This window comes from Mustela nivalis (assembly GCF_964662115.1).
Source record: "Mustela nivalis genome assembly, chromosome: 9".
NCBI lineage: Eukaryota > Metazoa > Chordata > Mammalia > Carnivora > Mustelidae > Mustela > Mustela nivalis.
In genome coordinates, this window is record NC_139028.1 from 74,616,456 (window position 1) to 74,640,242 (window position 23,787).

Genomic DNA, 23,787 nt, shown 5'->3' on the forward strand with positions numbered 1-23,787 from the left:
GGTAGCACATTCTTTTATCCTAGGGGCCAGAACTTAGTTAAATGGCTTCATTAACTACAAAAGGAGGCTGAGAAATATCTTTAAGTGGGAGGTCATGAGTCCAGCAAAATCTATTTTTAATAGTGGAGAGGAGATTGAACATTAGGAGAAGCTTGCGATGTACTGCCTTGCAGTACCCATGGGAAGGATTCAGTAGAGTTTGGAAGCTCTCCTGAGAGCTGGGGAGATGCCTGAGCCCAGGGTCAGAACCTAGGCAGGCACAGAGAAATCAGGACATGTGTGACCATCTGGAACTCAGGGCGACTCATGGCTCAGAAACTAGGCAGCCAGGTAAAGCCAAGGTGCCAGAAGGAATACGAATAGTCTGAAAGACTCCCGTTGTCTGTTAGAGGAAGATTCATCAGTTTAAGTGGTATAGTAGACAGGGAACTGAGCTAGGAGCCAGAAGACCTAGGTTTGAGTCCAACCTCTTCTGCTTCATAACATGGGGCAGAATACTTTGAAAACCGTTTGCTTTGTCATCTACAATATGGGAATAACGGTGATGGCCTTTCCTGTCTTCCAGGCTTGGGGTGAGAGTAATGGAAGGGGGATGGGCTCTGCAAACTGCAGCTCCGTGGAAACTGGCCTTGCGTCATTGTTACTCACCTGTGTCCCCAGCACCTGCTGTTTACGGGCTGGCATGGACATACTGGTGTGAAATGTGAATGAATGTGTGATATGTGAGAGGTGGGAAAGAAAGTGCATTGTGCAGAGATCTTGATCCTGGGTGGTCTTCTCTGCTGGGCAGAGCAGTTCTTCTGCTCTCTACTGGCTGCAGTCTGGACCTCCGTGTACAACCAGGTGCCCTACCGGGACGTGGGCAGCCTTCAGGGCAGCTCCCAACCTGGTAGTGCAGGACATATAATACATCTATGGTGAGGCCATTTGCTTATTCCACTGAGGAAGTGACTGAATCCAACAAAACAGGAGTTAGGACTTCCAGTTGGATGTCATGGTCCATGACTGAGAACTGATCATTTTTAAATAGTCTGGCCTGCCTGCAGATTGGAAAACGAAGCCTTCCAAGGCTGTCAGAACTTAACCTCTTACTTCAAAGTAATAAGATGGGGTTGTAAAATTCCCCTGTTAATTTTTTTTAAAAAGGTATTTTTTTTAAGATTTTATTTATTTATTTGATAGACAGAGATCACAAGTAGGCAGAGAGGCAGGCAGGGAGAGAGGAGGAAGCAGGCTCCCCGCTGAGCAGAGAGCCCGATGCAGGGCTCGATCCCAGGACCCTGGGATCATGACCTGAGCTGCAGGCAGAGGCTTTGACCCACTGAGCCACCCAGGCGCCCCTCCCCTGTAAATTTGAAAAAAAAAAAAAAATGTGGCTTGCTGAAAACAATAAATGTTTACTGAAAATATGATAGAGGTAAGCAATTACAAAGATGAGCTTATGGTTTCCATCCTATGGGTGTTTCTATCCTGGCCAGAATGATTTTTGTTTTTCTCTTGCTGGAGAAATGGGGGCTCAGTGGATAATCAAAAAATTTTTTTAACTTTGATTCATTTTGTTATTTAATTTGTTTATTCACTAAGAGTGACCTTCTTTCTTGGAATGCAGTGGAGTATTTTTAAATGGACTTTACTGGGAAAAAGCGGGACTTGAGCTTACATTCACAGTATGCTCTTGCCTCTGTTAAAGGCTTCATGCATAGAAGGAGGGAAAAGCACCAAAATGTTAACAGTGGCTCTCATCTCGTAAATTCAAGGTGATTTTTATTCTCATCTCCTTCTCTGTGGTTTTCTATTTTTCAATATTGAGCTTGTGTTACTCTTATAATCATAAATGGCTAGTTAAAAATGAGTCTCGTAAATTAATACTCTCCAGCCAAATCAAGAATTTTTATTCTTGGCAACCTGGCCTGGGCTATAAGCTCTCATGTTAACTTAGACCTAGCCAGGTGATTTTCTGCAAGTTAATGGATTTGTTAGAAGGATGTTTTCCCCGTGGAAAACAACACAGAAAGCAGTTGTTTTGTAATATGTCAGGAAAGAGGTCCTAAGGAACTCCGCTCCTGGAATTTGACCAGCCTGTATTATGGAAATGAACTTTGCAGCTTTCCCACCCGCCATGGGACTGTTTTCCTTTCTCTTATACCCCTGTGCTCTTCAGGGACCCCCAACTCCATCTACCTGGGACTGGGGGACCCTGTCCTTTGTTCTCTTAGGCCCTGCACTTCCTATGTCCTCCGTGCCTGTTCCCCGCCATCTGTTTGTGATTATAGATTTGGTCGTGGTTTCTTCCCACCACCACGTTTGCAGACTGAAGAGAAGCAGTTTTTCTCTTCCCCATCACAGGTGTCCCTTGCCCTTGTCATTGCCCAGGGGAGTGGCCTGAGCTGTGCTCCTAGGACAGAATGAAGAGGAGGGCTGAGGACTGTAGGGGAAGGGTGGGATATTGAGCTGGCTGCAGAACCTTGGAGAAGCCACTGGGCCATCCAGCGAGCACTTGGCCCGACCGTGGCAAGGCCCGCTCTGGCACAGCTCCCGCAGACAACAGCTTGGTGTCGGAAGCCCTGCATTGATCTGTTGCTGTCCTGTGATGTGGCTATCACCATTCTAGATGCTGTCAGGGGGCACAGTGATGAGCAAGGCAGACCTGCCCTCTGCCGTCATGGAGCTTTCATTCCTGTGGGTGAGAGAAATCATTTGCAGGGAAATAAATGAAGCTCATTATGGATTGTAAGAATGGCATCAGAGATGGTTACCTGTGCTCTTTTGTAGTGGAGCAGGCGGGCTGGGGTTGGGATGATTCCAAGGCCTGGCACCTTCTCTGTCCCTGGTGCTTCATGAGAGGAGAGGATATGGGGAGGAGGGAAGAGATTGGGGAGGTGTCTCAGGGAAGCTGAGTCTGCCTGGGGCCAGGTGTGGGCCTACAGACCCACAGGGAGAGCAAACGACCCCCAAGCCCGGGGCTGACCCTCTGGGTCATTCCACTTGCCCATCTCTGGGCTGCAGGCACACATCCTCCTTTCCCACAGAGCGATGAGCCGCACAAAGCAGCCCCCATCTGTCCTAGGCCAAGCGTTGTGTTTTCGCCCTTACTTGCAAATTCTGGTGAGGACCAGCCTCGCTGTGTCCCTCCAGTCGGATGCTGGACTACTGTTCCTTTAAGGGCCAGGATTTTCTGTTGTTGTTGTTGTTTTAATGAGCTCCTCCCTGCCACCCCATCCTGTACCCACTCCTGGTCCTTTCCTGGGGGCTCAGAGTCTGGCCTTGTGCGGATTTAGGCCATGTTGGGTGACATGGCCCTTCCCGCAGCTCTCAATCACCCACGCTTACAGGGCCTTTGGCCATCACTCTCTGCTTGCCTTTCAACTGCCCAGAAAAGCTAGAAGTTGGGTAGTTGTGAGTGATTTTCCTGAGCTTCCTTATTGAATCTTCTTTTCTATTATGCTTCTCTGTCAGATGGGCCATTTGTCCTGCTCTTTGTGCCCTGGCTTTCTGAAAAACCAGGACAAACACGACCCTCACTCCTATGGAAACTCGACACCCTTCCTCCTGCGGACCTTAGTGACTGTGTTTGCTGACCCTTCTCCTCCCATCTTCCCCTTCAAAGAACAAAGCCTTTGAAGCTTTCCTCACACTGGTTTGATGCAGTATGGGAAGCTTCTAGTTCCCTGCCTCCCAGAGGGGTCTGGGACCCACTTTGGCTTCCAGAGCTCCCCTCAACTGCTCTCCTACCCATGAGCTGTGATGCTGAACCAGAGAAGAAGTCATTCATGCTGTGATTATCTAATACTCCTACCAGGGCCGACAGGAAGGTTCTTTGTTACTAAATCAATTTTCTTGGGGAGTGGGGAAGCTTGTTACTATTCTCATCCTTTTCGTGGTGTTACCATTCCTTTAAAAATATATCTGCATAAATGCATGTGTGTGTCTGCATGTTTCTATAGTTCTACAGATAGCAAAGGTCTTCGGCATGAGGGCAGCCCTCACAGGACTTGGATTTAAACCCCGGGAGTGGTTGTGATCTTTGGGGCCATATATCCTTTTGTCCCTTTATCGACTGGCTGACTTTGTAAAGTTTTGTTTCAGCCTTCATTTCATAGTCTCCCTGGTTTCTGGGAGAGCTTTGAGGTTCGGGGTTTGTGGCATTCGGAGAAGGAGGCAGTCATTGGATCCACCCCTTAAAGACACAGACTCAGTGAGGAGGGCCTTCCATTGCCTGCCTAGTGCCTGTGGCTCTGAGGCCCCCGGGTTCTTTTACAGTGTCCTCACTGAGGACTGGAGCTTTGAGGCCTCAGGGCCAAGGCTCCTGTCTGGAGTGCACCTGTTACAGTCATGATGGCCCAGGCCATCTGCAGACCTCCTTCACTTGGCCCTAGCATGGTGGAATGAATCCAGGTTGCTTTGAAATAAGCAGTTTTATTTAAAACAAGTTTAATCCCAGAGTTGCCTCTGAGGCGGTCTGAATGGCTATCCCCTCTGCTCCTATGTTTCATCTGGTTAGCACAGCAGCCTGGCTGGCAGGCCCCCCGACCCCTGGACATGGCTTTGCCTCCCTCTGCTAAGGAGGGCACAGAGAAGGCGTGCTTTCCCTTGGTCTGAAGCAGGATCAGCCTGCGCGAGTCGGTGGGAATGAGGGACCCATCTCTTCGTTCACTGTTCATTGAGGGTCTCCTGTGTGTCTGGTATGATGGGAAGCCACTGGAGCATTGAAAGCAAAAAATTAACACATGATTTCTGTGTTTAAAAGGTTCTCCTGGCTGCCTGTGGGCCAACATGGGAAGGATAAGCGTGGAGCAGAGGGATGGGTTAGGAGCTGGGGGTTCTGGGCCAGGCAGCCAGGCTGACTTGGACACTGCGGGGAGGCCTCTGTGTGGGCAGACAGGGCACGGACAGGCCTTCACTGGCTGCCCTTGCCCTTTGCCCTGGGGCTCTAGATTCCCTGCACCACGAGCCTGCCCTAAGTGTGCCAGGCCCTGCCGAGCTCCTACTTCATGGCTGGTGATGCTCACTGCACCTGGAATGTTCTCTTCCCCTGCTTCCCAATCCTGGTGGTTCTGCCACTGCCTCACCCAGTAACCTTGGGTAAGTTACCAGATCTCTCTCGAGCCTCCATTTCTTCCTCTATAAAAGAGTGATCATAGAACTGCCTCATGGGACTGGGAAGGAAACACAAGATGCACTAGACTATGATCATTGCAGGCCTCTGCCTTGGTCTCCTGCTTCCAACCTTGCCCTGCTCTGTGTGCTCTCTGCCCAGCGACCCAGTGAGGAGGGGTCCATTTGAGTCATACCCTGACTCAGAACCCTCTTGACAGTAGCTTCCTGTCTCACTCAAAGAAAAAACTAAATCCTCCACGTGGCCCACAAGGCTGCCCAGTGCCCCTCTGACCTCATCTCCCACCCCAGGGCCTGGTATGTAACCAAGCAAGCTGAGTCGTGCCGAGCTCACTGTGGAGCATGTGGGTGGCCACCCCTGCCCCCAAGTTACGCAGTGCACAACTCATGTGGCCGGAAGCACGATCTTGGCTGCCCCTCTCTTGTTCCACTCTGGCCACATTGGAGACCTTGCTGTTCTGCAAACCTGCCAGGCCTGTTTCGGGCTCAGGCCCTTTCCTCTGATGGCTCCCTCCACCCTGAATGCTCTTCCTCCAGATGATTGGTGTGGCGTGATCACTCACTTCCTTCAGTTCTTTTCTCAAATGTCACCCTGTTTAATGTTGTACGATTCAGCCCACTGCCTTTCCCGTTTCCCCTTTGATTTATTTTCCCCCTCGGCTCTTACCATCATCTAACATAGTCTACATTTTACTTACTTATTTGGTTTCTTGTCTCTTTGCTCAACAGAAGGTAAGCTGCAAGCTGCGAGAGAAGAGACTAGCCTTTAGTTCACTCGCTGCTGTCTCCCCAGAGCCTCAGACAGTGCCTGGCAGCGAGCAGGGGCTGCCTAATGAATGTGTGACTAAATTTGCACTAAAGCAAGTGAAGGGTCTGGCATATTGGCTTAGCACGTAGGAAACACCGAGTGAGTCCCCTCTGCAGTTGTTTTCATGGTTGGTGTTGACCATCCTTAGGGGATGAGACCACCGTCCTCAGGCCAGATTGCATCATGGCCTCCTCCGCTCTTCACTGCCCTTCCCTCTGTGGCATTAGTGGGACTTGTCTCACTCTTCTCCCTGTATGAGCCCAGAGTCCTGTGGGGTGAAGGCGGGCTTGTTGGGATTTGTGTGCTAAGGACCCCACACCTGTGGGGCGGCGTGGAGTAGGTGCTCAGGAAGTGTCTGCTGCTGGCAGCCATGACAGGCGCAAGGGTCTCAGCAAGCCCTTACGGGTGGTCGTGGCTCCAGCATCGCTGCCTCATATGTGCTTCCCCTCCCAAGGGGCATCAAGAGTTTGACAACCACTTAAGTGATGAAATCTCTAATAATATCTTTAGAACAAATCAGGGGGAGCAGAAGGCCTCCTGTGCCTAGTCCTTTGAATGATGGTGGCTGGGTGACTTGCTAGTTCCACACATGAGAGTCTGGCCCTTTGGCTGTTCGGGCCCCAAGGAGACAGTGTGATTTAATTTATACTCGTTCCCTGGGGACCATGTGAGCAGCACTGGTGAGTTTGGAGGAGGCAGGGAAGAAGCAGAGAGAGCTTGCACTGGCTCCAAGGGAGCCTGGGGTTGGGAGAGTACGGCTTTTGGAGTGTAGCCCTGGCCAATCCAGGGACAATAGTGGGTGCCTTGGGAGGTGTGAGCTGGTAGGCGATTTGGGCCTTGTGAGGGAGGACCTTAAATGCTGGGGCAATGAGTTTGACCTCTTGTACTTGGCAGGAAGAGTCCAGATTAGGGATTCTGATGGACTAGGTCTAAGAATCAAGGGGGTCAGAGGAAGTGGGGAAGAGCTTTGGAGTCGTTGTCTCCTGTCAGGAGGGAGTTGTCTTGTGAGAGCCACAGGTGGCATACCAGTGCCAGAGGCCATGCCATTAGGGACAAGCATTGGTACCCACAGGACAGCAGAGCTTTAGCTGAGACAACAAAGTGCTGAGACTGAGGAGTTAGAAGTGGGGCTTCAGCATGGACTGGGTGCAGGAGCGAGCTTTATCTCCTCGAGGGGAACTGTTGGTGTCCCCGGGTCACTGGGATTTTTCTGCCCTGCTCTGGGTGGTCTCACCAATTCATAAGCCACTGTTTCTCTGGAATCAGCCAGGTGCCTACACGTTGTGCTGGGCCAACCAGCCCGACTCATCGTCAGTTTTGTACCAGCGTGCTCTTCAGCAGACCTTAAACCGAGAGACTGGCAAACTCAGGTTCAAGTGTGAGCACAGCCCCTAACTCTCTGCGGGGCGTGGTCAAGATACCCATTCTCTTGGGGGTTTGCTTTCTTTATCTGCCAGTTTAGCACCACGTCAAGTTCCTGGGTGGTAAGCTAGAGGCTCTTAAATCCCTCCTGCCTGGGGTCAGGATTAGCCCTGGAGGCCTGGGTGGGGCTGAGTCCTGGTGCGGCAGGGTGGAGAGGACTAGTCTTGACTTTGTCTTAGGGGTTTGAACATAGTTCTCTAATCCAGGGACTGATTCCTTCCGCAGACCTAGGGAGGGCTCTTTGCCCATCCCCTGCGCCTGCTTTGGGATGTAATTCCTGAAATGACCTTGGCTTTGTGGAGCCTTTCCCATTTCCTGTTCTGCTCTCCTAACCATGGTCCCTGCCCTATACCCAGGGGCCTCATTTGTCTGGCTGCGACCTTTCTCTTTGGCCTTGTTGTGTGAGATTTCCTCTCACCTCTCTCCTATCTTCCTTTGCATCTGACTTCAAAGTCTGAGCCTGATGTGCCCCCTGGGGGATCAGTATATATGCCTGCATGTTTGCACTCCCTTTACTCTCAAGATTGTATCCTCAGCCTGCTCCATGTGGCTCCCTTGTTTTTTATCACGCTCATTTAAGATGGCTGTGTAATATTTTATCAAGGGAATGCTTTTAATAAGCCGTGAGTTTATTATAGGGCGTTTAGGTTGCTTTTAATTTTTTTTCTTTCGGCTAATGCTGCATTAGCTGTCTTTGTGTATTCCAGAATCATTTTATTAGGTTGGCATTTATCTAGCCTAGTGGCAACGGCCCAAGATCAGATAGAGAATCGGAATTCCCTTTTTCAAGAAAAATGTTGTGAAGATATATTTGAATTTTACTTTCAATGCTAGGAATGTTTCTGTTGTGTTTTCCATGAACAAAGAAGCAGGGCAACAGCAACGTGCGATGAGACAAGAGAAAGGCTACATATTTACAATTAATACCTGACCTGTTTGTCCCTAAGTGTGGAGGTGAGCCAGTACATTGTCTTAAGGAGTAATTTGTCAGCTCAAATTGAGGAATTCTGTATCTCTATGGCTTTGATGCTGTGATTAAAACAGTAGAATAAAATAAACAGTGATCCCTTCCTAATGATGTTTTTGAGAAATGCCCTAAAACAAGAAAAAGTAAATGGGATTTTTCACAAACAAACTAATAAACACGTCTCCTTAAGCCAGAGTGAGCCTGTCAGGAAGTGCTCTCAGCAGTGGAAGCAGGTGCAAGCTTGCCAGGAGGGTTTGGCTTTCTGTTGGTCATAAGGAAACAACCAGAATGAAACCGACAAATGAGCGTCACTAACGTGGTTCCCAGTGCTCTTTTTAGCCTGGAATCCGTGTGGCTTTGGGGTGGCGGGGAAGGCTTCCTGGGCCCTGATGATCTGTTGTTGCCATTTCAGTGTCTGGTTCATGAGTACGTAGACCGTTTCAACCTAATCCAGCAGATGTCAGCTGAGTCTTCCCAGCACACAAGGTTGCGGGGAATAAAAATTGGGGAGGAAGAAACCCTTATTTCTGAGGAGCTCATGAACTGGGAGTGGGAAGGATAAAAGAAGTCGAAACTGAGGATCCTTCACCGGCAGCTAAGGAGAGGGTCCAGGGCAGTCAGCCTCACCCTGCTAGGGAAGGGGCGGAGTTCCACCTCCTCTGGAGGCTAGTGTGGGAAGGGGGAGGGAGGGTGATAGACAGAGGGTCAGGGAAGGGGTGTGGAGGAGATGCTTTTGTCGGCACCTTAAAGGACTGGCTGACATGGGGACTGGACGTTGCCAGCAAAGCTAAAAAGTGGATAAAGGGGATGGAAGTGGAAGGACATGGAGATCTGTCTAGGGTTTGGCGGAAACTGTTGTTTTCGGGTCTGTATCAGATGCCAGGCATGGTTCTAAGCTCTTCCTATCTATTAACACATCTAATCTCTACAGTGACCCAAGGCAGGTACTATCATTGCCTCCATTTCACAGATGAAGAAATAGACATAAAGGAATTCTTTAGCTGCCCAAGACCATGCTGCCGTAGAGCGAAGATCAGACCCAGTTGATTTGGCTCCAGAATCTCTGCTTCTAACCCCGAAGCTGGCCTGCCTCTGACAGAGGGGGAGAGCAGACACTAGAACCAGAGGTTTGGAGTGCCAGTGATCAGGGGTACACAGGTGGAAGATTGCTCAGGGAGGAGATTAGAGGGAGTTCAGGGGTGGGAGTGGGGGAGTTTGCTGAGAGCGAGAGGAGCCACAGGAAGAAAAGAGCTTCAAGGAGGGGGTTTGTCAACAGGGCCCAGCACAAAGGCCAGCAGCGCTCCAGGAGGTGAGATTTAAGAGCAAGTCTGAGGCAAGGAGAGAGCCGGGTGGGCCTTTGGAGAGGGCATCCGGCTGCAGACAGCGATGTGCTGTCCATTCTGGATGGTTCTGTGTGTTGAAGGTGGGGAAGTGGGCGCAGGCATTGGGTATCGTTGTCTGTGTCCTCATGTCAGTAGAAAGAGGTGTGCATGACAGAGAGGGGCAGGTGAGAGCTGGCTCTGCTAATCTGGCAGACCCAGTAGCTTTTCTGCAGCCTAATGGTATTCGAAAGCTCTTGGCAATGCGGAGGCCCAAGTGTGACTCCCTTATCTGAATGCTGTAGCAATCGCTGTTTTTTTTTTCTGGAAAATTGGGCCCATGTGGGCCCTGTGTGTGGTTTATTTGAGTTCCATTTTTATAACCTTATTACCTTGTCCCCATGATGCAAGAGGCCTCTCTTTTCTCTGAGGTTTGCTGTGAAAATTGTTTCTTAAAAGGCACAAAGCGATCTCTCATCATTTGGGTGGTGTTCTTTCCATAGTCGCACTTCTCTGCAGATTCTGCACACACTTTTCATCACCCCTGACACCAGTTGTCATGTTTTTCTGGTCGTTGGCAATTTACTGGGAACTTTTAGGCAACTCTTAAATCTCACTGCCTCAGTGTTTGTCATGATTTCTCCCAGAAGAGTTTGTGCATGTATATATCCATTCAACTCCTGCCAGTGACCTTGCTAGGGCCTGACACCCAGTCCTGTCCTCTGGAGCTGATAAGGGTAGCAATCAGCATTTACGGAGACTGAGCTGTTACCCAGCCCTGTGCTAAGGGATGTATGTTCATGATCTCAATTATTCCCAGTCTCTATAAAGAAAGTAATATTACTTGCCCCACTTTACAGATGAAAAAATGCATATTAACGAGGTAGAACAGCTTGTCCTGGGACACACAGCTAATCAGTGGCAGAGCTGGGCCTCACCTGAGGCCTTTCTGAGCTTGGAGCCCAGGTACCTCATTCATACATTCGTGTATTTGTTCATTCAACATCAAGCGATTGTCTACAACATGGCAAAGCACTGTTGTAGACCCAGGGGATACAGCAAAGGGTGGAAAAAAAGCACAAAAATTTCCTGCCTTTGGCTCACATTCAAAATTGGGAGATGGAGAAAAAAATAAATAAATAAAATGTACATTACCCAGTATGATGATAAAGACTATGGTGAGAGATAAGTGAAGAGGTTGGTTGTCTAAGATGCGTTGGGAGAATTTTAGAGTAGTTAAAGAAAGTCTCATTGAGGAGAAGACCAAACTATTAGGTGACGTAGCAAACAGCCCCAAATCCCAGAGTATCAACTCAAGAAGACTTTATTTCTTCGTTTCTGGTAAAACTTTATTTACCTCGTACAGAAAGAGTCTGGTGTGGCTGCTCCTTCCTTGTGATTATTGAGAGACATTCTCCACCCCTTGTATCTTATGTCTCTGCCTTCTTTGAGGCCCTTAGATTGCTTCCCATTCAGCTGGAGGATGAGTAAGAAGAGAGAGGGTCTTGTCAGGAAGTTTTTATGGGTCCATCTGGAAGAAGTCTGTGTCTCTCTCATCCATTAGTCAGAACTCAGTCACGTGTTTGCTTCTACCTGCAGGGAAGGCTGTTAAGAACTAGGGTCTAGCCATGTGCCCCCAAGAGAGAGGAAATGGGTTTTCGTGAACTTGTAGCAGAGCGTATGTCATAGTGAACAAAGTGAAGAAGTGAGTCGTGTGTGTCACTGGGGAAAGGGCATCAGGGAGTGGGAACTGCAGGGTCAAGGTGGCCAGCGTGGCTGGAGTATGGGAAGGAGAGTGGCAGAAAGTGGGGGCAGGGATGTCATGAAGGTTGAACCACTGGAGTCATCGTCAAGACTTGGTTCAACTGGGAATGACCAGGCGGGCTGGGAATGTGGCAGGGTTTTGGAGAGAGGGCTGACATGGTTTGATTTACATTTTAAAAAGATCCCTCTGGCTGATGTGTTGAAAATTGAGTGAGGGAAGAGAAGGTAGAGTCTGTTGGAGTTGCCCTCGTCAGTGACGAGTGTAACCAGCTCTCGAGGGGTGGTGGTGGGGTCAGGATTTGAGATCTGTCCATGAGGGCTTGCTGTGGGCTTGGTGGTTTGCGGGTGTGGGTGACACAGAGAGAAGAGTCTGTCTTGTTCTGAGGTTTTGGCTTTTGCCTAATGATTGTTAGTCTCATTTCTCCCCATTGAAATAAGAGGGGAAATTCTGGGGCGAGAAGAAATCGGAATGCCCTCTGGGCCCTGACCTATCTCACAGCTGGCTTTCCTTCTGCAGAGTACTTTCTTTAGCACAGCTGGGCAATTCATAGTCTTTTTGTTGTTGTTTAAGATTTGTTTATTTTAGAGAGAGAGTGCACACAAACACCGGGGAGGGACAGAAGGAGATAGGGGGAGAGAGTCTCCAGCAGACTCCTCGCTGGGCACGGAGCCCAAGGTGGGGCTCAGTCCCACCACCCTGAGGGCATGACCTAAGCCAAAACCAAGAGTTGGCTGCTTAACTGACTGAGCCGCCCAGGCACCTCAATTCACGTTCTAAGTGAGTTTTCAGACAGTGGAACAGCACCCATGACTCCTCCCAGCACAGAGCATGGATGAGACTACGCGAGCAGTGGTCACGCGTCGCCATCTGGAGTCTTCTGGCCAAACCTTGGGAACCCCTTTGGACTGATGTGGAAGGGCCTGATGTTCTCTCTGGGTGGCTGAGAGATGCCTGTAGAAATGACTTCCAATCCCTGCTGTCTGTAATGTTAGAGCTCGTGTGTGTTTGGGAGTGGGAATGGAAACAGCTTCTCGGGACTTCCTGGGCCATGATGACCAGCTGAGGCAGAAGCCAGAGGTGGAACTTATTAATAGTCAGTGATCTCAGTGGGAGCATAAAGGGGAGAAAAGTCTGTCTTAAACAGAGTAGAGTGTGAGTCATGGCAACAAATGTTGTATGCCTTCTAGGTGCTGGCTAGGTCTTTGGTTTTCACCAGAGAGCAAAACAATACTGTTCCTGCCCTTGTGGCAGAGGTAGACCCATGTGGATAGACTGTAGAATGATTCGTTGGAAGACAGTATATTTACGCCTAAGTATTTCTTTTTAGCAATTGTGAATGGCATCGTATTTTTAATTTTGGTGTCCATGTGTTCATTGCTAGTATATAGAAATAAAACTGATTTTTAAAAATTTTCTTATCTTGTTTCTGCATCCTTGCTAAACTCACTAATTAGTTCTAGGAATGTCTTTTGTGTATTCCTCAGGATTTTCTACATAGGCAGTCATATCGTCTGCAAATGGAGGAATTGTTTATTTCTTCTTTGCCCATCTGTGTGCTTTTTATTTCTCTTTGTTGTCCTTTGTGCTGACTAGGACCTCTAGACCATCCTGAATAAGACTGGTAGGAGTAGGGGCGCCTGGGTGGCTCAGTGGGTTAAGCCGCTGCCTTCGGCTCAGGTCATGATCTCAGGGTCCTGGGATCGAGTCCCGCATCAGGCTCTCTGCTCGGCAGGGAGCCTGCTTCCCTCTCTCTCTCTCTCTCTCTCTCTCTGCCTGCCTCTCTGCCTGCTTGTGATCTCTCTCTCTGTCAAATAAATAAGTAAAATCTTTAAAAAAAAAAAAAAGACTGGTAGGAGTAGACATCATTGTCTGTTCCTAGTCTCGGGGGAAAGGCCGTCTTCCACCATCAAGGAGACTTAACTGTAGGGATTTTGGCAGATGTCTTTGCATTTTGCTGGTATGAGTGGGGGTGAAGTGGGGCTTTCTGTGGTGCTGGCTTGCAACAGAGTAGCTACTATCTAAAAGTTTTCTGTCTTGCTAGAGGGCACACACTTTGTGTGTGTGTTAGAGCGCATGCGTGCATTCTGCGTTTCTAGATTGCTGACTTTTTCAGTTCCAAGTCTGGGATGTCTGAGGCACACACACACACACACACACACACCAGTAAAAAGAAAGAGAATGCAGGGACCTCACTATGGTGTCATTCATTCCTGAGGTCCTGAGATCACTGACGGGTCTGCCTTCTTCACTCTGCCTTTCCGACATTGCTTACGGTCGCATTAAATACACTGTCCAGGAGTTTCCAGTGCACTCCATCTTCCTGGAAGCACCGGTGGTTGGGAGCAGCTAGAGAGTATAGGTTGGGGCCAGTTTGTGGGGGGCCTTACGATCCCAGAGGTTGGATTCTGTAGGTGGTTGGAGGGCTGTAGAGCCATGGGTGGGTAGGGGAGTGGCAGAGAGACCGAGAGGCTGTCCCCTGGGTCCAAGTAGTAGATAATGGGGTCTCATGTTGTGACAACAGACATGGGACAGAAAGGAAGGAGAGGAAAGTCCACATGGGAACAGGAAGTGCAAGGAGACTAGGTTGAGGATGCGGTTTCTAGCTTGGGCAACCAGCTAAGACTGGGAAGGCCATGAGGCATCTGACTGCAGCAGAGTGGGCATATTCCAGGCATCTTAGAGCACAGCTGGGAAATGAGACTAAGGACGCTACCCTTCAGGGAGGGCTCCCTAGAGCTACAAGTCTGGCTGCTATGTAAAGATCCAAGCACGGGGCCTGTGCTCCGGGCAGAGGAAACAATGTGGGGAAAGGACACAGGTACGGGTAATGGCATGGTGGACCTGCTGGGACCCCCGCTGGCTGACACGAAAGTGGGTCATTCTCGGCTCCATAACTGGGCGGGATGCTGTAGGAGTTCACAAAAGGAAGTTCTAGGAAGGGAGTTGGTGCCACTGGGGGTCCATCTGGCTGCTGTCTTCTGTTCTTTGTATGTTTGTCATCAGTCCTTCCCCCCGCAGACAGACCGCCCTCCTCTCCCGACAGCCCCAGTTCAACAACTGCGGTAAAGTGGCTGCCTCTGTATGTCAGGTCTGGACAAAGTCTCAGATGGGCTTAGGTTCGGGGTGTGCTTATCCTATCACTCTTGCCAGGGCATGGAGGACTCTATGGGCTGCGTCACTGGCCTGCCCTTAGTGGGGCATTTGTGGTCTTTTTAAGAAGGTGGAAGAAAACTGTCTATGGAAGATTAAAAAAAAGAATATTTACCATGGCTTACTGTAAATATGTTTTGAAGAATTTATAGTACATCAGTGTAGGAACTCTTCAGAGAATTGTAAACAGGCGACTGGATCAAATTTAGGTTTTATTAAAATCATTTCAGACACTGTGTCTGAGGTTGCAGTTGGAAATAAATAAGTGACTAGAGGGGAGGAGAGAGGTTAGGAGGTTGTCACTGGGGCTTCAAGGAGAGCTGATGAGACCTGAGCTAATTAAAGTCCTTAGTTGGTTTCATTTGGACTTCACCTCCAGCCACAGCATCGGTAAAGAGGAGGACTGGGAGCAAGTCTAGAGATGATCAGGCTGTAGGGCTTGGTGACCAACTGGAGGACGAAGGAAGAAGAGGGGATTGAGGAGGATCACCCACCCCCCAACACTGCCACCAAGGGGTTAATAACTGTTCTCCAGAAAGCTAGCTTTATCTCTGGAAACTAGTTATTAAGTGCTGGCAGAGTTGACATACCTTATTCGCTTCTTGAGAAATGTGAGTGTTGTTGACTTTTTGTGGTGCCTTAACTGGGAAAGAAAGCTGATTGATTGTATTTTTCTCCCTTTAAAAAGTTGCCCTTCTTTATGAACTCAGATGACAGGAGCTGCAGCTGTGACTGCCAGTTGAGCGATGGGTGGCAGGAAGACCCTGGCCTGAAGACCCTTCCTCCCCACAAGCCCGCTCCTGGGCCTGCAGGTCTATGTTAGAAACATTCATTCCTTTGCCACTGTCCTTGCTAGGAAGGCCTTTCAGGATTTTGAGCAAAGTTATGACCCAGTCTGACTGATGTTATGACCATTTCCCTTCTCAACTGGGAATTGACTGTGGATGGAGGGAGGAGTGACACCAAGAGCCAAAGCGGGGAGACAGGTACACCCGTTGAGAGGCTCCTGCAATCATCTGTATTGGTAATGCTGGGAGGAGCGAGAAATAGTTATATTCTGGATATATTTTGAAATACAAACCCGTGTTGGTGAGGACTGGACTATGGCATAAGTGAAAGGAGATGAAAATGGCTCTAAGCATTTTGGCCTGGGCAACTGGAATAATGTTGTCTTAAACTGAGATGGGGAGGCCTTGGAGGAGCAGACCTGGGGGAAGGCCAGGGTTCTGCATTGGACATGTTAAGTTTGACACACTGAATATGACTTACACAGAGCTCCTGTCTAGGTGACATCTTTCTGGAATCAGGCAGTTGGATATATCCTACTAGCCAGGAGTTGAGAGGAGAGGTCCGGGCTTGGAAAGAAATCTGGGCATCATCCTCAGCATACAAATGATACCTGAATCCCAGACACTAGGTGAGACCACTGGGGGCGGGGGTGGGTTGGGGTGACTGAAGATTTACAGAGAAGAGATGAGAACAAGGCTTGAGCCCTGGGCACTCTGACATTAAGAGGTGGGGAGATAAGGAAGAACCAGCAAAGGAAAAGAGTAGCTAGTGAGGTGGGTGGAAAACCAAGAGTGCTATCCTGGAAGCCAAGTGAAAAGGGTTATCAAACCAGAAGAAATGGTTTACTGGTATCCGAAGTCATAAGACAAGGTCTAAGACTTGCTCATTGGCTCCAGCAACACAGAGGACAGGCCAGATGCCTGCATTTGGACCCCAGCTTAACCTTTCAAATAAGTCACAGTTTCCCCACTGAAGAAGAATACAGTTGTGCAAAACAGATCATTTAAGACTGATTAAAATAAATCCAAGAAAGAGGAAGACAGGGCTGTCTAGTAGAAAGGGATGGTACTTCCAACTCTTGTGGAGAGAGTTGAGGTCAGATTCATTTATGTCTTCATTCATCATTTAGTCATTCCACGAAAGCTTACTGGGTTTCAGAGACTTGTGGCAGGGAAGGGAGAAAGCGGAGTTAATTGTTTAATGGGTATAATGTTTCAGTTTTGTGGGAAAGAGTTCTGGAGATGGACAGTGATGACGGTTACCCAACATGAATGTACTTAATCACTGAGCTGTACACCTGAAAGTGGTTACTGTTATCAAGTTTATGTCATGTGTATTTTACCCTCCCGCCCCCAACACACACACAATTGGGAGGAAAAAACCTAGTGGCCCCATCATGAACTTGGTCTGGGATATAATGTTGGAAATGGATGGCATTTCAATAGGAGATAATACAGACAGAAGGGAAGAAACACATCCAGCTGGAGGGAAGGCAGAAAGGGAAGAGATCTGCTATCAGCTGTGTTTGTCTGGATTGTTGGGTCAGTAGTGGAGGCCATGCGAGCCGAAGCTGTGGACTCAGGCTGGGCCCGTTGGTACAGGCCTGACAGGCTGCTTGTGGAGTCGAGCTTGCTTTCTTAGACTCTGGGAGCCTCAGAAGGCTCTCTGCCCAGGGGAGTGCCATTCCAAAGGTGTGCATTTAGAAGATTAATGTCACTAATCCTTCCTGTTAAACCATTATTGAAACCAATGGGATTAAGGCATGCATTTCTCTAGGGAAAATTGTGACCTAGCAGATTTTCAACACCCAGGTCTATGTTAATGTGTTGAACAAGTTATTTTTTCACTCATTTTACAAATACTTCTTGAGGACGACCTACATGCCCACGGTGTACTAGGTGGTGGTGTAAGAGAAGGAATAAATGTAATAGGTCCCTTCTCTTGAAAAGCCTATACTCTAGAGACCCCCATTCCTAAATAAGAAATCATGCTTCCATATATCATGTGTTACCATGAATGTCTCACCTGAGTTCCATGGGAACTGAGAGTGGGAGGTGCCTGGCCTGCTGGGGGAAAACATTGTCCAGTGGATTGGGAAGAGGAGCACAATTTTCTAGGCCAAGTAACAGAAATGGGCTTTCTGAAAGGATGGTGAATCAAAACCTATTGGGGGTTATACATGCAAAGGCAATGTATAAATATTCTCTCTTAAGGCTAAACTCTTATCTCTTTGGCTTTTAGGTGGTGCTGGCTGGAGTGCACACTGGACCCAAACTTAAGTTTTCAAATGTGGACTCCTAGATTTTCACTGGTAAGTCTGCTCGATGCCGCCTTTTTTTTTTTTCTAATTTTTTATTTTTTATAAACATATATTTTTATCCCCAGGGGTACAGGTCTGTGAATCACCAGGTTTACACACTTCACAGCACTCACCAAAGCACATACCCTCCCCAATGTCCATAATCCCACCCACCTTCTCCCAAACCCCCTCCCCCCTGCTCGATGCCTTCTTACCGAATGATGCTATTGAGAATTGATATTTGGAAAAAAGAGCAAGGAAGTTATCATTGACACGGCTTCGAGAAGCCTGCAGTACGGCCAGAAAAGGAGAAGCGACATTTCACTGTTTCTGCGATAGATGTGGAGAGAGGGGCCAGAGAAGAGTTGTCCAGGGGTACCGGGGTTGGGCACATTTCACCTCATGGAGGGGTGGGACTTTGGCTGTGTTTTGGGGGGAAAAAAAAAAAAATCCAGAAAGGAGTGCAATAAGCTTTTTGGGTTTGAGAAGTTGGGTATAAGTGATAAAGAAAGTGGACTCACAGCAGCAGCCTCCCAGGGGCAAGAGCTTCATCCAGAGGAGTCATGGACAAGACCTTCAGTGGGATAGGATTACTCTAGGCCAAAGTCAGCAAACATTTTCTGCAAAGATCAGACGGTAAATATTTTTGGCTTCACAGGCCATGTGGTCTCTGTCACAGAGACTCAGCCCTGCTGTCGGAGAATGGAAGCAGCCACAGCTCATCTGTGAGTGAATGGGTGTGGCTGGGTCCCAGGAAACCATTCCTGGCAGGAATAGGTGGTCAGTAGGATTTGGCCTATGGGCTCCAGGTTGCAGAGTCCTTCTCTAGATCTTGAATGTCAGGCTGAGATACTTGAACTTGGTTCTAGAGGCAATGAGAAGCCATTGAGGTTACTTGGGGACAAAGAAGCGAGATGGAAGCAGTGACATGCTAAGTCCTTTCATCTAATAGCTAGACAAGTGGTATGGGCCCTGTTGAAAGGAGCAGCAGCAGTCCATGCGTGACATCATGTGGTTAACAGTGGTTCAGGTGGGAGAGAAGGACTAGTAGAAGAGAGATTGCAATGGGAGAACCATAGGATTTATAGTCCTCTTGGACTTTAAAGATGGGAGCCAAAGAAAATGAAAATTTGGTAGTTCACAGTAGTACTATTGACAAATGTAGAGACTGGAGATGGAGAGGGGTGCCTGATGCTCTGGTTTTAGATACACTGAATCTGGGATGACAGTGGTTCAGCCACAGGAAATGTCCCGTAGACAATTGGAGAGGCAGGGTTGAAGCCTGGACAGAGGTTTGGTCCGGAGACATAGAAGGGAAACCACAGGATTAAATGAGTCCTCCCCATGATGAGCAGAGAACCGAGCTTTGCGGAGTGTGCGTAACTCTGGATGGTGGGGGAAGAGAGCCAGAGGCCAAGGAGGAGAGAGTCCCACAAAGGGAAGAGGAGGGCGCAACAGGGACTCTGGAGAAGGACTTGAAGGAAGGCTGCTGAACTGGTGACCAGTTGGCTACAAATGGCCTTGAGGAACGTGATGCCACTGAGGAGAATGGGGGCTGAGGGCCCTAGGCTGCGCGGGCTTGCACCTAGGTGAAGGACAGAACCAGAGACATTAGTGAAAGAGACCACTCAGAGAGTCTGGTAGAAGGAGGGAGGTACATGCACACTTTGGACATTTGCATGTCAGTTACCTTTTCTTTAGCTTTGAGGCAGGCACAGCCTGCCATGACCAGTTCCTGTTTCCTTCTCTGGAGCCAAGATTAGTGTGGGGGTTTGTGTGTACATTGGGCTTGTGATTGTGTTCTTCTGCTCCCTTTGAGGTGTGGTGCTCAGAGCTCTGCCACAACTTGCACCACAGAATCCAGCCCATGTCTGGGCTCTTGCCATAAGATGAGATGTGATCTGTTGGGGAGACAGCTGCATTTGCCTATATTGAGGGAGAAAAGTAGGGAGACCAAGGAACTGAAAGGAGACTTCTTACTGCCGAGTCTGCCCACAGAGGGGACTTGGAGATCATTCCTCAAGTCATCCAGCCAGATGTCAGCCTGAGCTCTGAGTATTTCGAGTGTCCGTTCTTTGGTCTGAATTCTACAGTTGTTTTTGGCTTGGTTTGTGTGCATCTAGAAGTTTGCCATCTGGTCATAAAAGCAACAGGTGTAACTGGTTTAGAGCCACCACATCTCGAACTCTATGTACCAGGCTCAGTGCTGGGAGCTTGGTAGATGTCATTTTATGTCGTCTCTGCAACTGCAGAGGGGAATTAGTACTGCCAGTTCAGCAGTGAGGAAATCAAACCATGAAGAGGCAAAGTAACTTACCCAAGGTCACAAGTGATTTGAACCCAGGTCTGACCCCTGGTTTACGCTGCTCCCCGTTTCCTCTCTCCTGAGTCTGGAATTTCTCTTCCTACTTACGTAGAAGGACGAGAGACACATAGAGTTGTTTAGGTTAAACATTCAGAGCCTATAGTGGGTGTTTCCACCTCTTAGGAGCCTGTTGAAAGGGTGCAGGAAGCGCAGGATCTCTGGAAGAAATCAAGACCAAGCCCCAGATACTTGAACTGTTTCCTTTGGTAAAATTTGCCTTTCGTAGGAGAAGGCAACAGTCTTGGGTTTGGAAGGGAAATAGTACTGGGAGGCAGGACAGTCAGATCCCAGGCTTCACTCCATGGCAGTTGTCATCTGCTTTTTGTTTAAATGTGTGGTGTTTCTCTCTGCTCACCTCCAGCTTCCAGCTCTGAGAGCATGGTCCTGTGTTGTCATGACCACATTCCCCCAGCATCTAGCATGGTTTGGCCATGTGGGATGTGCTCAGGAAATATTTGTTGTTTCTAAAGAGCTGGGAGGTGTGGGACAAGGTGCTTAACCTCTGCTCTTGACACTGTGGTTCTGGAGGTGACAAAGGACCAGTTCTCTGTCCTCATGAGGCTACTCATGAGAATGTTTCTAGGAGGGGAGACAGAATAAATGTGTGAGATGTATAATGACATGATAATGCCCTGAAGTAAAATAAAGTGAGAGAAGGGGGTGGAGGGTGATGGGGCCAGTAGTTCAGTTAGGGTCCTCGGGAAGGCACCACCAAAAAATGAAGCGAGACAGAGTGGCTTTGGGGGGCAAAGTCATAATAATTATCTTTGAAGGTTCTACAGACTTCAGCTGAACTGTCAACACTTCTTAATTCTTTTTCTGGACCCCAGTGGCTAACAGCTAACTAACTGCTCCCAGTGGACCCCCTGTTCGGGCCCCGTGTCTGTGGCCCACTGAGCACCCCTCTCCCCCTCCCTGGTAGGAGCAGCCTCCTCGCCTGGCCAGCTTCTCTTGGTTCTCCTCCAGCCTCACACACCTCCTCTCCACAGCCTGCTTTACCACTTGTCTTTCCTTGGTCCTTGTCCCTAATAAGGCTTTACTTGGTCCTTTCTCATCACTTCAAGGATCTTCCCCAGCTGAGCCCTTGCATGGCTCACCTCCACCTTACAGTCCCCCAGATTTCAGGGCCCACCCCTGACCTCCTCCCAAGGCCGCATGGCTGGCCACTGCCCCCAGGCACCTGGAGCTCACCCCTGTGCTTGCTGCGCATGCGTCTGTCTCCCCGTGCTGCCTGCCTGGCCTGCCACCGCAGCCCCAAGCTGTGCCTCCTGCACGACCATCCCGAACTCTGTCCCTTTCCTCAGCTGTCATGTCCTGTGGGTTACCACGTCCTGCTGAAGAGGACACCCTCTTACTTGTCCACTCCCTTTTCCTCCTTCCCTGCTCTTTTACTTAGGACTCATCATTTGGATTTCTTTCAACAGCCTCCTAATTGGTCTTCCTGTGTCCATTTTTGTCCTCCCTCCTTCCGCCCCCACACTCCTTATCAGCATGATGTTTATAGCTCACTCATCTGATCATGGTTTTCTCCTCTTGCAAACCCTCCGAGGGCTTCTCATTGCTTGTGGGGTGACTGAAGCCCCTTCGGCAGGCCTGCGGGTCTTTCATGATCTGGCCTTTGGCCACATTGCTCATTTCACTCATCCCCTACCCTGGATTTCTAACTCAGCTCAGCCTCCCGCCAGCCATCCCTGCTGGGCCTCCCGGGGATGACCCGCGCCGCTCCCCGTTTCAGCAGCTCAGGACAGGTTTCCACTCTTCCGGACACCTTCCCTCCCACCCTGTTCCTCTCTGTGACCTGGACATGACCTTCCTCCCAGCTCCCAGAACACTCTGCCTTTCTCTCTCGCAAAGCACTTGTCAGCCTAACTGTCGTCATGCTCAGGAAACTGCCATCCTTAAGGCTGGGGACGACACATGCGCGTGCATGCCAGTGTGCGTGCACACACACGAGCGTGTGCATACACACTATCTCTGGGTTCTTGGTGCCAGCACAGTGCACCTGGCTCAGGAAGTGTTTGTTGAAGGAGTAGGGATAGCCAAGTCTGTGCAGCCAAACAACAGATTGATGATGCAATCAGATGTATTTGGAACTGGAGGCTCATTGGCCATTGCATTCGGCAGGCCCGCCCCTCCCCTCGGCTCTGAGCGCAGGCTGTGTTGCTGTGGATTGGGGTTCCGGGTGTCTGTTGTGTCTCCCAGCATATTGAGGCCTGAGGAATGTCCCTTCCCTATATTCTTTGCTCTGGACTTTTTAAAAAAACTCCTGTTGTTGATGGAATAGTAATAGTAATTCAAAATGAAAAATAATCCACCAAGGAACGCTCAGGAATGAGGTCTACCCAGCTTCATCCTGGCTGGGTGAGTCCCACACTTCCTAAATTAGCCAAAATAATGATTCTGGCTCACCACTGACAGCTTCCCTCCCCCGTCGTCTAGCTGAGAGTGCTTTTCTGGCTAGGACAGCTAGTGGTCCTTTGTGGGTATGTCCCTGGGCTTCTTCATCAGCATCTGGGATCGTGTCAAGTCCTGGGTGAACACCAAGGAGTGGCAAACAGGAAGGGGCTCTGACCTGAGATACCATGGCAGTGTCTGTACCCCCATGGGAGCTGGTGCTATGCACCTGGCCCATCGCCAGCATATGTGCTCCTGCTTCCCCGTGAGGCCATCAGCTCAATACTATTGCACCTTCTCTGTTTCCCAGTTCCGCTGCAGAACAGGGAAATTGCACTGAGAATGCAGCTTTTTGCGTGGGGGCTCGCAGTTATCCGGGAGGGCTTCCTAGAAGAAGGAGCCATTCTTACCACAGAGGTGTCCTGCTTGACCAAGGTGCTCCAGCAGGCACTTGGAGCTGCTGTCCTTGCTGGGAAAGACTTAGGATGCTGCTTTCCCTTTCAGGGACTTTCTAGCAGCTGTTCCTGCCACAGTGGATGCATTTTCTTTCTGGTTTGCCTCATCTGCGTCCATTCTCCCTGATTTGCCTCCCCCTAGGGAGCCTCCCCCGATCTCCCTGATAAGAGACCTGGGTCCTATGGTCCCTGTTAACCATTCTGCCTATTGATTGCTAGCCATGAGGCAAATGCTGGCAGAGTGCTTGGTGGGCAAGCACTTGGTACCAGAGCCTTGGCAGGTGTTGGCTGCGATAAGTGTCATAGTTATTATCCCACAGACCCCCCTTTAGGGGCCTGAGGCCCAGATAAGGCAGGACAGGTGAGCACAGGTTTGCCGCGGTTGCCTGCCTGCCTGACTGGGCTGTGCTCTGACCCGTTCTTCCTTGCCACCCTCCTTCTGCCACGTGCGTGCGCAGCCCGCCCTCCTGCTCATTCACAGTGTTTGCCGCAGGGGCGGGTCTCTTTATTTGGGTGGTTGTAGATAAGTGAACATTTGCAATTCCCTTCCCCACCCGGCCCAGGCAGCAAGGTGAGCCCAGGACTCCGGGGGCCTGCCCCTGACCGGCCACTCTTCCTCTGTGCGCCCTGCACCACGGGCAGTCTGGGTCTGGAACTGAAGAGGGGCTCCCGCACATGCTAGCCTGTACCCTCACCTGTTTCCGTGTCAGAGCCTCTGTGCTGAGGAAGTGTTTGTGTCTCAGGTCCCTTCCTCTCAGACCTTAGGCCCACTACCTTTGCCCTTTTCTCCAACTTGCGGGCCCCTCATCTTCCTAAAGAAGTGGACCCCGTTCTCCCACCAGGGATGGAGCCAGTACCTTCCTCTGCTCCTCTGGCCCTGCACACATTCTGGGGATGGCTCTGAACGCTGAGGCCATCATGACCTGTGTGCCTGCCCTC

At 49.6% G+C, this 23,787-nt stretch overlaps 1 protein-coding gene across 22 annotated transcripts in view; it reads left to right on the forward strand.

The window, feature by feature from the left end:
• Nucleotides 1-23,787, forward strand: part of BMAL1 (basic helix-loop-helix ARNT like 1) — a 98,198-nt gene that overhangs the window by 13,885 nt on the left and 60,526 nt on the right. For 14 of the 22 annotated variants that reach the window (XM_082683146.1, XM_082683152.1, XM_082683145.1 and 11 more), the window contains exon 2: nt 17,577-17,646. The gene's annotated coding sequence lies outside the window, so the exon portion shown is untranslated. Of the gene's footprint in view, nt 1-15,234; nt 15,533-15,819; nt 15,964-17,576; nt 17,647-23,787 lie in introns of those variants that run through there. The other 8 variants (XM_082683153.1, XM_082683162.1, XM_082683167.1 and 5 more) reach the window with 6 other exon arrangements.